Raw genomic sequence first — 15154 nt, forward strand, 5'->3', positions numbered from 1 at the left:
GCAAATGTATCCACATTTAAAATATCAAGTTTCACAAAACGCCACAAAGTAGTGCAACTGCACTCCTCTCAAAGACGAGTCGCACACGGTAGTCCGTTTGGTTGAAAACATCCAGTTTTATTCCATGTGCATCGAATTTCAGAAAGTTGCCGTAGGCGTTTCAGCAGATAACCGCCTTGATCACGGGTAATCTTTGTAAGGGAATCCTCAGTGAATATGTACAAAATGACGTGCAAAAGTGACAAAGAGCAGTGAAAGAGGACTGTCTAGTTAATACAGTGTCAGCCATCTTAACATGGTGAATTGGCCATTTAAACTGCCATAAGCTCTAATTAGATCGTAATATAATTGCAAAACGTATCCTTACTTAATATCATTAGATATACTTTAAAGGCAACCAAAATGAGTTTACATTATTACATTTTTCGCATTTTCCAATCTCATTCATAATGCAAATGCTAATATCCTCTTTGCAAGTGTTAGAAAATCTATATCTAAATTTAACACAGCCCTTAAATAGGTAAATATGCATTATTATCAGATTAATGACGGTATTTAAACCACGTGTAGTAGCCTCAGTGGGTGGCAAGTGAGCCATATATCATCAGACTATGCAAGTCGTTCAGAAATAATAATTGAGCTCCTTAATATCAACCTAAATCCAGAGTATAGTGAGCTCACAAAACATCATCTTCTGAGAAATAACTCGAGTATTACATAGTCCACTCATTGTCCCAGTTATTTAAACAGTGTATTCTGTCCCAGTGGGCTATACTAAGAAATAACTCGAGTATTACATAGTCCATTTGTTATCCCAGTTATTTAAACAGTGTATTCTGCCCAGTGGGCTATACTTCATAGTCTTGTGTCGTCAAATATGCAAGTGCAGATTCACCTAAGCAGAAAAAAGGAATAGGAGCAAAATTAACCCTCCACATTATATAGGTCTCTTATGCTAATGAAGCCAAACTATCAGTCAGCACAACACTGCTCATTGATGTGAAATTAAAACCATAAGAACAGATATACACGTAGGAGAACTGGATAGAGCATACAGTTCTTGCATTAATTGATTGATTGTAAATCGTCTTCAGATAAAGGAGAAACCATAGAGCATATTATATAAACAGAAGAATAGAATAAAAGAAGAGAAAGGAAAGGAACAATAAGAAGAATACAAAAGGGGAAAAGAAGAAAGAAGAAAACCAGAGAGGAAGAAATAAGCAAGAACAAAATATATAATCATCATTGCCTCATTAAGCTAGATAACAGTTATAATTCAAACATTAGATACTCAGTATCCTATCCTGAAAAGATTAGTCTCCTAAATGCCATAATAATTCTTCTTCAGAGTTCAGCCCCATTGGAATCTTAGTATTCACCTCAAGGGTATACCTGCCGTGTGTGACTCGTCTTTGGGAGGAGTGCAATCACGCTACTTTGTATCGTTTTGTGAAAATTGATATTATACAGGGTATCTCCGACCCTGGATTGCACCGCTGCTTGAAGAGTCCCGGCATTTTGGGGATTGTGCAAATGTTTACATTTAAAATATATAGCGTAGCGTTTTTCAAAAGTGCAACCATTTCATTCTGAATATACATGGCGTCAATCACCTCCTCATGTATAAATATATTGTAATATTAAAAGTTATCAGTTATCATAAGGCTGGATGTTTTGAGAGTCATTTAAACATGCGAACCTGCCAAAATGAACATGTACATTCTGCTAGCCAGTTGGCTGCTGAAGGGAACTCATTCATTATTTCTGTCATGTTATGTGTAAACTACCTTTTTGTATTGAGTTGTAGTCAGTGCTTAATTTAAGCCGGTGATTTCCAGTGCTCAACACAGGCACTTAATCATCAACACTGGCACTTTTCATGAGCACCAGTTCAGGACATTCATTTCTGGTAGGCACAGGGACATTAACAGATTTGTTCAGAATCACAGGATGTTGAGCCGATGCAGAGACTCAAACCTGGTTCCCCAGCTCCGAAGTCAACAGCTCTGGTCATTATGCCACATCTTCTCCCCAGGTTCAAGGTTAGTAGTTGGTTCTGTTTTAGGCGTCACTAACAGAAGAAATGAGTCGGTGCAAGCTGCCTCCTGACAAGAGCCCCAACAGTTATTTTGTTAAAAATTACCCACTGGTTGTAGTTGTACCAAACTCTAGTGAAACATCAAAATGTTCTATTTCTGTTCTTCATTCGATGTTTACATGGGCAGATGCATTTCTGCTCAGGTATAGCTACTGAAGCCTGTAGGAATTCGAAGTGAAAGCTTTCGACATAGCACATAGATTTGTGAAAATTAAGTCCAAGACTAGGACAGTGACCGGGGGCCATTCACAAATAAATGGATTTGGTATCAAGGGAACCATATATATGTATGTATATATTACCTACTGGCGATAGCCAGTAGGTATATATAGTTAGGATTGTTTTCCATAGGGAAATCGCAACATTCTATTGGGAATAACTTTGGCGCCGGTAGAGGAATCTTCCTGAAATTTTCCTTAACTTTGCCTCGCGGCGCTCCGCTCGTTCCCTGAAAGTTTGGGGGGGATTTGTCAAGCGGGGGCCGAGATAAAAAGGGGGTCCCAAAACGTGTTTTCCCCATGTTAATTTCCATAGGGCGGTTGGACTCACTTTTAGCCCGAACGGCTGAATGGTTTTCCACCAAACTTGGCAAAATTGTAGGGACTGGTAGTCCGATGTGCCTTTGCTATGTCTCAAGATATGTGCTCCAGTGGTTTTTACAAAAATTAACTTTGAGAAAATATATATTGGGCTACATTGGGCTATATATATATGTTAGAGCCCAAATGTAGCCCAATGTAGCCCAATGTAGCCCAAAGATGGCCACCAGAGACAAAAAAAAACAAATGTAGCCCAAATATCAGCCAGATGTAGCCCAACTATAGCCCAATGACAGAATGTCCCAGAGTGTTCTAAAGAACAACTAGAGCGCTAACAGTCTTACTTTTGACAAAAGTATGGCACACCTGAAGTCATCTTGATTGGAATAAAGTGTTAACACTTAAAACATTTAATTTGCAAAGGAACAAAATGAGGGGGTTCATTTTGCCATAGAAATTATGATTAGTGCTGAAGAAAGAAAAATTAGGGCACATTTTCAGTGACTTCTCAAATCCTCTTATATTTCATTAAAAAAATTCTGATATGCAGTCTCCCAAGATGGCCACCAGAGACAAAAGAGCCCAAATATCAGCCAGATGTAGCCCAACTATAGCCCAATGACAGAATGTCCCAGAGTGTTCTAAAGAACAACTAGAACTCTAACAGTCTTACTTATGACAAAAGTATGGCACACCTGAAGTCATCTTGATTGGAATAAAGTGGTAACACTTAATACATTTAATTTGAAAAGGAACAAAATGAGGGGTTTCATTTTGCCATAGAAATTTTATATATATATATATATATTCACTGAAAAAACCATAGGTTACACACCAGTTATAGTTAGGAATTAGCATTTAAAAAACCTTTGAAATTCACTGAAAAAACAATAGGTTTCACACCAGTTATAGTTAGCTGGAAATTTTACTCGCATAAAACCAGTGAAATTCCCACGTTATAGTTAGTTGGACTCACTATAACTTGCACGTCTGCAATGCACTGCAGATGACGTCACATATTACATCACTCATGCATATATTTAAATATTTCAACATTACTCGCTAATATATGTATTCACTAAGATGCACTTAATAAGCCAGTTAACCAATCAATTTTTTTTTTTAAAACACTGAAAAAACCATAGGTTTCAGGCATTATATAGTTAGGAATTAGCATTTAAAAAACCTTTGAAATTCACTGAAAAAACCATAGGTTTCAGGCCTTATATAGTTAGGAATCAGCATTTAAAAAACCTTTGAAATTCACTGAAAAAACCATAGGTTTCAGGCCTTATATAGTTAGGAATTAGCATTTAAAAAAACCTTTGAAATTCACTGAAAAAACCATAGGTTTCAGGAGTTATATAGTTAGGAATTCGTTTTTAAAAAACCTTTGAAATTCACTCAAAAAACTATAAGTTTTAGTGGTGTTATAGTTTGCTGGACATTTTACTCATACAAAACCAATGAAATTGCTCCTATATAGTTAGTTGTACTAACTATATTTCGCGCACCCGCAATTCACTGCTGATGATGTCACATATTAGATCATTCATGACATGGTCAGTGACATCACTGATGACATCTCAAATGACATCACTGATGACATCATCCACGTGACAATCACATACACCTTTTCATACACTATTACAATTTTTCATCACTGTTTGTAAAATACAGAGTATCATATTTAAATCCATTGTCACAGCAATACAAGTATCTAAAAATCCACTCAGTGATTCATAGATGTATACACACATCTAATCACTTACCTATGGATTCACTCATACATGCTGTCAATGAACAATAGAACACTATCAAAAATACTTATACATCTATATCGACATTAAACAACAGCACGCATCCTATTCACATATGAAGTCATCCTACTCACTTATGCAAACAATGGATCATACTTACATATTTACTTAGCAAAACACTTATACAAACAGCACTTCTTCTATTCATTTAGATAGTAAGTCATACTTAGTGAATTATAAAATCATTATTACAAGTACAGTTATCCATACAGTCACTCACACAATCATTGTGTCTTATGTATACTTATTTATATACAACAACTGACACATACACTGCCTTTTATTTTTCTAGTTTGTTGGACCTGTACCTTTGAGAAATATATTTGCTCATCACCACACCCATAAAGAGATTCCCTCACCCAAACTGTTAGAACATGTGGTTTTAACTTCATATATCTACTGAATCAACTATTCACACATCTTTGGACAGTCACACACCCCCCACCGAACCACACACACATTCACACTCCCATACAAATACTCAGTTAACTAATCAATAACTAATATAGACTTTCACATAGCTAGTAACCAACTGTAGAATCAGTTTACACAACAACTGACAAAGTGATACAGATATTCACACAGTTTAGTCACTATCCACTATATTTAGTGAGACATTATAAATTGGTCAAGTAAACAGTCAATTACACTGCTACTAAATCCTCCATCCAAATATTTATTTATATATATCCACTCATTCTTCAATGTAAATTGCTATATATATAATGCATATTTAAATAACGAAGCAAACCACATTCACTGGATGATGTCATCAGTGATGTCATCAGTGATGTCATTTGAGATGTCATCAGTGATCTCACTGACCATGTCATGAATGATCTAATATGTGACATCATCAGCAGTGGATTGCGGGTGCGCGAAATATAGTTAGTACAACTAACTATATAGGAGCAATTTCATTGGTTTTGTATGAGTAAAATGTCCAGCAAACTATGACACCACTAAAACTTATAGTTTTTTGAGTGAATTTCAAAGGTTTTTAAAAAACGAATTCCTAACTATATAACTTCTAAAACCTATGGTTTTTTCAGTGAATATATATATATATATATATATTATGTTCAGAGGCATCTTTGGAAAGATATATATATATATATATATATATATATATCACCAAAACTCCTCCAGCAAGTAAAGAAGCAGAGACCACAGCTGGGAATCAGGTGGAAGCATTTATTTGGATGTGCTGTCATAATGCATTTCGGCCGTGAATCGCCACACCCCCTCCTGTAATCACTGCTCACTACTTATAGTTCATAGGAACTACACCTCCCAAATTTCATTGTTCAGGTAAGTGCTGCGCACGGAGTGTCCCAATAGATTCGACGATGGGCAGGGAAATGTTGGTGAAATAAAATCAATACCCAGTTGCTGTATTCACAAAAATGCTTCCACCAGTCCCCAAACGTTCCAGCCCCTCCAAGAACGAAAGTCAGCCGGGCAGGGATCGAGAAGACAATGCTTTCTGATCCTCCGTGCAGTCACGGACTGCACTGCAGCCGCCCTGGATTACTTTGTGTGGAGAGGCGGGCACCGGGCTGTACCAATACCTTGGAAATAGACAGAAACCGGCGAAGCAGAAGCCAGAAGAGCCCGGGCCACTTGACAGAGCAGGGCCCCTGTCGCGCGTTTCTGGATGCCGCGCAATGTATCACCAAAACTCCTCCAGCAACTAAAGAAGCCGAGATTCGGCCTTCCTCGGACGCCATTAACATTTCTGGAGACTCCTTCACCCTTTGAAATATCAGCCTGCCACAGTTCAATTGGCTGTGAATCGCCACACCCCCTCCTGTAATCACTGCTCACTACTTGTAGGTCGTAGGAACTACACGTCCCAAAGTTCATTGTTCAGGTTAAGTGCTGCGCAGGGAGTGTCCAAATAGATTTGACGATGTGCAGGGAAATGTTGGTGAAATAAAATCAATACCCAGTTGCTGTATTCACAAAAATGCTTCCTCCCCAAACGTTCCAGCCCCTCCAAGAACAAAAGTCAGCTGGGCAGGGATCGAGAAGACAATGCTTTCTGATCATATATATATATATGGAGAATATCGTTCTGTGGACCCGCTACATCGACGATTTGTTTGTGGTGTGGCGGGGAACACAGAAGGAGGCTGAGGGATACATTGCAAAACTAAATGTAAACAACTTGAATCTCAGCTTCACGAGCAACATGAGCAAAAGTGAGGTATTCTACCTGGACCTTCGGGTCTATGTGGAAAATGATAGGATTCAGACCGCTGCTTACAGAAAACCTACAGCGGGCAATACAATATTGCACTCACGAAGTTACCATCCCCGCAGTGTCGTGAACAACATCCCATTGGGAGAGTTTTTGCGGATCAAGCGCAACTGCTCTACCACACAGGAGTTTGAGAAGGCCAAGGAACAGTCGAAGCATAGATTTTTACAGAGAGGCTATGGAAAAGGTATCTTAAGTCAAGCAGAAATGAGGAGTGCCTCAGTCGAAAGACAAGATCTTTTGATTGAGAAACGCAGACCCACAGACACAAAAATCAGATTAATCACCGATTTCTCAGAGAAATCTCCAGAAGTCTTCAACATAATGCGTAAGAACTGGAAGATTCTGAAATCAGATTCTGTGATCGGCAAATCAATATCTGATTACCCCTTAATTACTTACAGAAAGGGGAATTCTTTTAAAGATCACCTTGTAAATAGCCACTATGAAAGGAAAAGAAAACGAAAAATGACGGTAACAGGCTTCTATCCTTGCATGAAGTGCAAGGCCTGTAAGAACTCCCAAAAAGTCAAGGAATATCACATTCCAGGAAAGGAAAGGAAAGGCAGAATAACCAAGTTGGTCAATTGCAATTCTGACTATACTGTCTATTGCTTAACATGTCCCTGTGGGAAAAGGTATATAGGAAGCACAGTAAAAGCCACCAAACTGAGGGTCCTAGAACACATGAGGGCGATCACCACGAAGGACCCTAATTACCCAGTAGCTCGTCATTTCGAGCAGGTACATGACAGCAATAGTAATTTACTGACGTATTTCATTCTGGATCAGTTAGTCAGAACAGAAAGAGGAGGAAATTGGATAAAGAAATTAAGAACATTAGAATCAAGATTTATTATCCAATTGCAAACCAAGACCCCGGGGGGGATGAATAATGAAGAGGAGATGTGGACTCATATTTGAGGAACTCGTCTCTGTCTCGGAACTCTTTCTGAATCCTGGAATCTGGTGTACATAGTCTCCTGTTATAGACAGAGATGTCTAAACGTTAGTCACCTAAACAGTAGTTGTTTTTATGAATTATTATGTCATTTTTTAGTATTACAACAAAGTGAGGATCACTAAATGTATTAGTGTTACAATCATGTGCTTATCGTTGTGCCCATCCAGGGCTAGATTGTCAAAACCTCATTGAACTTTGATTTTGACTGTTTGGTGACTTTCTGCATTGTGAACATTTTTTGATTTTCACCATGAGTTGGGTGTGAAAATCATACTATAGGTACCAAAGTTGCGGATTATATCTTATGAATGCACAAAAAAGTTTAATTTGTAATAGTAATCATGTATGATAGTTATGATTCATTGCATTACCATGAATTATTTACCGTGCTAAGATGGCCGCCGTGTGAGTAATGAAAGTATTACATGATGTACCTTTGTTTATGTCGATACAATGAGGAAACATGTGACCATGATCATTAATGGTCACTAGTTTAAATGTGATTGGGAAACAGTGTCAATCTACACTGACGAAGGCGGGAAACGCCGAAACGCGTTTGTGGATTGAATTTGCTGAGGTTTCACGGAGAATAAAATGCATGAATGAACCTACGCGATATATGGCTTGGAGTGCTCTCATTTGTATTTAAACCCAGGACTGGAGGTTTTTCGTTTGGAAATATATATATATATATATATGAAAAAAGCACTTTATATTGCTATGACATTTTGAATTAAGTGTATATTTATATACAATGAAATGTCACAGCAAATTGGTCAACAGAAATGCAATAACATAAGATGCAAATATCTGTACAATTGTAAAACGCTATACAACATAAATGTAAGTCTTTTGTTTATGTTCACTGTTAACTTTAGCACACTAGCACTTTAAAAAAGAGAGAAACTTGGTGGCAGGTCATGTGATCAAGGGTCTGTGATGCCCGAAACACGTCATGGTGGCCGAAAAAAGCACGAAATAAACAACCCTGCACTAAACAAGTAGAGTCTGATCCGTTATTTCTTCAACTAAGTAAGAAGAAAGGAAGTATCGAATAATATATATATATATAGTCTTGCAATCACTGGTAAGAATTCAGACATACAAGACCAGACCCAGTCAAAGCTCCCAATTTTTATTATTTGGCATTTCTCTCGTGCATAATGTGTCATTCATAAAGTACCACAACATGAATCTAACACAGCTCTCAACAGCGCGCGTTATACAGAACCCGGAACACATATCCGATTACTGATGCTCCACAGAGGTGGCTATCATTGTGCTCAGAATAGCATAATGTATCATGAAATGGCATACGCCACACTACAACAGAAGTCATTATTAACAAACTCAGAACATATATCCAGCACAGGCACAAAAATACGTATTGTGATTTCAAAGAACCTAGACAAAGTCCAATAACACACATTGACAGCTCTGTAGCATAAATCAATCAATCAATCAATCAAAGCATTTGTATAGCGCGCTACTCACCCGGAGGGTCTCAAGGCGCTTGGGGAGGGGGGGTCCACTACTGCTCGAACAGCCAGGTCTTGAGCTGCTTCCTGAAGGCGAGGTGGTCCTGGGTCCGGCGGAGATGGGTCGGGAGGGAGTTCCAGGTCTTGGCGGCGAGGTAGGAGAAGGACCTTCCCCCTGTGGTGGCTCTTCGGATGCGGGGGACGGCGGCGAGGGCGTGGCCGGTCGATCGAAGCTGGCGTTTGGGAGCGTAGAAATTGAGGCGGCTGTTGAGGTATCCTGGGCCTTGGTTGTGCAGGGCTTTGTGTGCGTGGGTGAGGAGATGGAAGGTGATTCTCTTGTTGACCGGGAGCCAGTGCAGGTCTCTCAGGTGTCCGGAGATGTGGTTGCGACGGGGGATGTCCAGGATGAGTCTTGCTGAGGCGTTCTGGATCCTCTGGAGTCTCTTCTGGAGTTTGGCGGTGGTTCCGGCGTAGAGGGAGTTGCCGTAGTCCAGTCGGCTGGTGACGAGGGCCTGGGTGACCGTCTTCCTGGTCTCGTTGGGATCCACCGGAAGATCTTGTGTAGCATGCGTAGGATGTTGAAGCACGACGAGGAGACGGCGTTGACTTGTCTGGTCATGGAGAGGGAGGAGTCCAGGATGAAGCCCAGGTTGCGTGCGTGGTCTGTTGGTTTGGGTGCGCTGCCTAGGACGGGGGGCCACCAGGAGTCGTCCCAGGCGGAGGGTGAGGATCCCAGGATGAGGACTTCCGTCTTTGTCCGAGTTCAGTTTCAGGCAGCTGTTCTTCATCCATTCGGCTACCTCTTTCATCCCTTCGTGTAGGTTGGCTCTGGCGGTGGCGGGGTCGTTGGTGAGGGAGAGGATCAGCTGGGTGTCGTCGGCGTAGGAGATGATGTTGAGGTTGTGCTGGCGTGCGATGGCTGCGAGGGGACTCATGTAGACATTGAAGAGGGTTGGGCTGAGCGAGGAGCCTTGAGGAACGCCGCAGATGACTTCGGTGGCTTCTGATCTGAACGGGGGAGGCGGACTCTCTGTGTCCTTCCGGAGAGGAAGGAGATGGTCCACTCCAGTGCCTTCTCCTGGATTCCGACGTTGCTGAGGCGCTGTACTAGGGTACGGTGGCAGACAGTGTCGAAGGCCGCGGAGAGGTCTAGGAGGATGAGGGCCGCTGTTTCTCTGTTGTCGAGCAGAACTCGGATGTCATCGGTGGCTGCGATCAGGGCGGTCTCGGTGCTGTGGTTGGCCCGGAAGCCAGACTGCGAGAGGTCGAGGGATCCATTCGTCTTGAGGAAGGCGGCCAGCTGCTTGTTGACGGTCTTCTCGATGACTTTAGCGGGGAACGGGAGCAGCGAGATGGGTCGGTAGTTCTTGAGGTCGGAGGGGTCGGCTGATGGCTTCTTTAGTAGGGCGCTGAGTTCGGCGTGCTTCCAGTTCTCCGGGAAGGTGGCGGTGTTGAAGGAGGTGTTGATGATGTCCCGCAGGTGTGGTGCGATGACAGCGTCGGCCTTGTTGAAGACGTGGTGAGGGCAAGGGTCGGTCGGAGATCCGGAGTGGATGGAGTTCATCGTGCGGACGGTGTCTTCGGTGCTGATCGGGGTCCAGGCGCGGAAGGGTGGTGGTGGGGGGTGGTGGTTCGGTCGTGGCGTGCGTCGGTTGAGTGCTGAAGCTGTTGTGTATGTCTGCGATCTTGTTGTGGAAGTAGGAGGCGAGGGAGTTGCAGAGGTCTTGCGAAGGGGTGATGTCGTTGTTTCCGGCGTTGGGGTTGGAGAGCTCTTTAACGATGTAGAAGAGTTCCTTGCTGTTGTGTGCGTTGTTGTCCAGTCGTTCCTTGAAAGCAGTTTTCTTGGTGGTGTGGATCAGTTGGTGGTGTTTTCGGGTGGCGAGCTTGAGGGCAGTCATGTTGTCCGGTGTTGGGTCTCTGTGCCAGGCTTTCTCAAGGGCTCTGCAGTTCTTCTTCGAGTTCTTGAGTTCGTCGATGAACCATGGGGCTTTCTTGCTGCCGGGTCTGCTAGGCGGGGTCCTCAGAGGGGCGAGGTCATCTGCGCAGTCGCTGATCCACTTCGTGAGGTTGGTGGCCGCTTGGCTGGGGTTCGTTGCGCTGGTGGGTGGGTTCTTGCTCAGGGAAGTTGTGAGCTGGTCGGCTGTGATCTTGTTCCAGCTTCTGCGTGCAACCTTTTGCTGTTGGTGGTGGATTGTGGTCCTTTTGAAGCTGAAGTGGACGCAGCTGTGGTCCGTCCAGTGGAGTCCGGTGGCGTGGCTGAAGGCGATGTCCTTGCTGGAGGAGAAGACGGGGTCGAGTGTGTGTCCGGCGTAGTGGGTGGGGGTGGTCACCAGTTGCTTGAGTCCGAGGTTGGCGAGGTTGTCCAGCAGGGTGGTGGTGTTGCGGTCGTTGTTGTTCTCCAAGTTCAAGTTCAAGTTCAAGAATTTGTATAGCGCACTACTCACCCAGAGGGTCTCAAGGCGCTTGGGGAGGGGTAAATTATTTATCGAAAAGCCAGGTTTAAGTTCTTTTCTGAAGGAGATGTGGTTTTGTGTAAGGCGGAGGTGAGTGGGGAGTGAGTTCCAAGTCTTGGCCGCAAAGTAGGAAAAGGATCTCCCTCCCATGGTGGATCTTTGGATACGTGGGACAGCGGCGAGGCCTTGATTGGAGGATCTAAGTTGGCGGGTGGGTGTGTAGAAGGATAGTCGAGTGTTGAGGCATTCGGGCCCTATTTTGTGGAGGGCTCTGTGTGCGTGGGTGAGGAGGCGGAAAGTTATTCTCTTGTTGACTGGAAGCCAGTGGAGGTTTTTCAGGTGGCCGGTAATGTGATCTTGGCGAGGGATGTCCAGGATGAGTCTCGCTGATGCGTTTTGGATGCGTTGGAGTTTTTTCTGTAGTTTGGCTGTGATTCCGGCGTAGAGGTTGTTTCCGTAGTCTAGTCGACTCGTAACCAGTGCGTGGGTGACGGTCTTTCTTGTTTCGGTGGGGATCCAATGGAAGATTTTTTTGAGCATGCGAAGTACGTTGAAGCAGGAGGATGAGACGGCGTTAACTTGTTTGGTCATCGAGAGTGAGGAGTCTAAGATGAAGCCGAGGTTACGTGCGTGGTCTGTGGGTATGGGTGCTGAGCCCAGATCCGAGGGCCACCATGAGTCGTCCCAGGCAGAGGGGGATGATCCTAGAATGAGCACTTCCGTTTTGTCTGAGTTGAGTTTAAGGCGGCTGTTTTTCATCCAAACGGCTACTTCTTTCATGCCTTCGTGAAGATTGGTTTTGGCGGTGTTGGGGTCTTTGGTGAGGGAAAGGATCAGCTGGGTGTCGTCAGCGTAGGAAATGATGTTGAGGTTGTGTTGACGCGCGATGGAGGCGAGTGGACTCATGTAAACGTTGAAGAGGGTGGGACTGAGTGATGAACCTTGTGGTACGCCGCAAATGACTTTGGTGGCCTCTGATTTGAATGGGGGAAGTCGGACTCTCTGAGTTCTTTCAGCTAGGAACGAGATGATCCAGTCCAGGGCTTTTCCTTTTATGCCGATGTTGCTGAGGCGTTGTATGAGGGTGCTGTGACAGACAGTTTCGAAGGCGGCGGAGAGGTCGAGTAGAATGAGGGCCACTGTTTCTCCGCTGTCTAGTAGTGTTCGGATGTCGTCTGTTGCTGCGATGAGGGCGGTTTCGGTGCTGTGTTTGGCTCGGAAGCCGGACTGAGAGGGATCGAGGGAGTTGTTGGATTCGAGGAAGGCGGCGAGTTGGCTATTGACGGCTTTCTCAATGACTTTGGCCGGGAAAGGGAGGAGGGATATGGGGCGGTAGTTTTTAAGTTCAGAAGGGTCTGCTGTGGGTTTCTTCAGGAGGGCGTTGACTTCGGCGTGTTTCCAGCTTTCTGGGAAGGTAGCAGAGGTGAAGGAGCAGTTGATGACATCACGGAGATGGGGTGCGATGATGGAGTCTGCTTTGTTGAAGATGTGGTGGGGACATGGGTCAGTTGGCGAGCCAGAGTGGATGGAATTCATTAGGTGGGTGGTGTCTTCCGTGGTGATTGGATTCCAGACGTTGAGGTTGTTAGGGGGCGGTTTAGGTTCTGAGGGGGGTGGAGAGGATTGTTCGTTGGAACTTTTTTCGAAGCTGTTATGTATGTCGGCGATTTTGTTGTAGAAGAAGGAGGATAGCGAGTCGCAGAGGTCTTGGGAGGGAGTGATGTCGTTTGAGGCTGCGGTGGGGTTGGTGAATTCTTTGACGATGTTGAATAGTTCCTTGCTGTTATGGGCGTTGTTGTCGAGTCGAATCTTGAAAGCTGATTTCTTGGTGGATCGGATCATCTGGTGATGTTTACGGGTGGCTGCTTTGAAAGTGGTCATGTTGTCGGTGGTTGGGTTTTTTCTCCATGTTTTCTCGAGAGTGCGGCATAGCTTTTTGGATTTCTTAAGGTCATCGTTGAACCAGGGGGCCTTTTTGCTGTCTTGTTTGGTTTGATGGTTTTTCAAGGGTGCTAATTCGTCAGCACTGTGGGTGATCCATTGTTTGAATTTGATGGCAGCTTGGTTTGGGTCCGATGAGAAGACGGGTGGGTTTTGGTTGAGTGATGTGAGGAGTTGGTCGGTGGTGATTTTGTTCCATTTTCTTCGGGGAATAGGTTGAGGGGGGTTATGGGTTGAGGTGGTTTTGTAGCTGAAGTGAACACAACTGTGGTCCGTCCAATGGAGAGCTGTGGTATGGTCGAAGGAGATGTGTTTGCTGGAGGTGAAGATAGGATCGAGCGTATGTCCGGCTTTATGGGTAGGGGTGTCAACAAGTTGTTTGAGCCCGAGGTTGGCCAGGTTGTCAAGAAGTGTGGTGGTGTTGTTGTCGTTTTTCTTTTCCAGGTGGAAGTTGAGGTCTCCTAGTAGAATGTAGTTCTCGGAGGTGAGGGCGTGTGGGCTGATGAAGTCAGTGATGTCTTCGCTGAATTGTTTACGTGTTCCTGGAGGCCTGTAGATGAGGGTGCCTCTGAGTGTGGTCCTAGGGTCTGTGTGGATCTGAAAGTGTAGGTGTTCGGCGGTTGTAAAGTTAACGTCGGAGCTGGTCGTGATTTTGATGGTGTTCTTATGGACGATGGCGATGCCTCCTCTTGTTTGGGCGGTGCGGTTTTTTCGGATGATCTTGTAATTGTCTGGGATGGCTATGGTGATGTCGGGTGTTGATGATGCGTTCATCCATGTTTCAGTAAGGAAGGCGACATCCGGTGATGTAGTGCCAAGTAGATCCCAGCTGGCCCATCTCCAGGTGGAAGTTGAGGTCCCCGAGGAGGATGTAGTCAGCGGAGAGGAGGGCTTGCGGGCTGACGACGTCGGCGATGTCCTCGCTGAATTGCGTGCGTGGTCCCGGGGGTCTGTAGACAAGGGTGCCTCTGAGGGTGGTCTTTGGGGTTGATGTGGATCTGGAAGTGCAGGTGCTCGGCGGGTGCGAGGGTGTCGTCGGTGTTGGTGGTGATGCGGATGGAGTTCCTGTGGATGATGGCGATGCCTCCTCCTGTCTGGTTGACGCGGTCCCTCCGGATGATCTTGTAGCCGTCCGGGATGGCGATGGCGATGTCGGGCGCTGAGGAGGCGTTCATCCAGGTTTCCGTGAGGAAGGCGACGTCTGGGGCTGTGGTGTCGAGCAGGTTCCAGAGCTCGACGGCGTGTCTGTGGACTGAGCGGGTGTTGAGCAGGATGCATTTCAGGTGGCTGCTGCTGTTGTTCGTCGAGGTCTTGGGCACTGCTAGAGTGGTGCAGGTCCGGATGCAGGTGAACTTGCAGGAGTTGCAGCAGAAGGGTCCGTGGGTGCGTCTCGGGGTGGCTCGGTAGCAGCCCGGGAGTCTGCCGGCGTTGAGTGCGTAGAGGTCGGTGGAGGCGTAGGTCCGGCGGGAGGGCTGGTGACTGCGGGAGACAGGGGTCCTGGTACTGGGCGCGGTCCAGGCGCGGACGGGCGTAGATGGGCTTACCTTTGGCGCACCTTCGGCGCTCATTCGGTGCTCCCGCTGCGCGCGTACGCT

At 45.0% G+C, this 15154-nt stretch overlaps 1 protein-coding gene across 1 annotated transcript in view; it reads left to right on the top strand.

The window, feature by feature from the left end:
• The window catches only part of PACRG (parkin coregulated), a 1423914-nt gene that overhangs the window by 802272 nt on the left and 606488 nt on the right, over window positions 1-15154 (top strand). The window lies entirely within an intron of this gene.

The sequence above is a fragment of the Lissotriton helveticus genome, chromosome 6 (genome assembly GCF_964261635.1).
Source record: "Lissotriton helveticus chromosome 6, aLisHel1.1, whole genome shotgun sequence".
Taxonomy (NCBI): domain Eukaryota; kingdom Metazoa; phylum Chordata; class Amphibia; order Caudata; family Salamandridae; genus Lissotriton; species Lissotriton helveticus.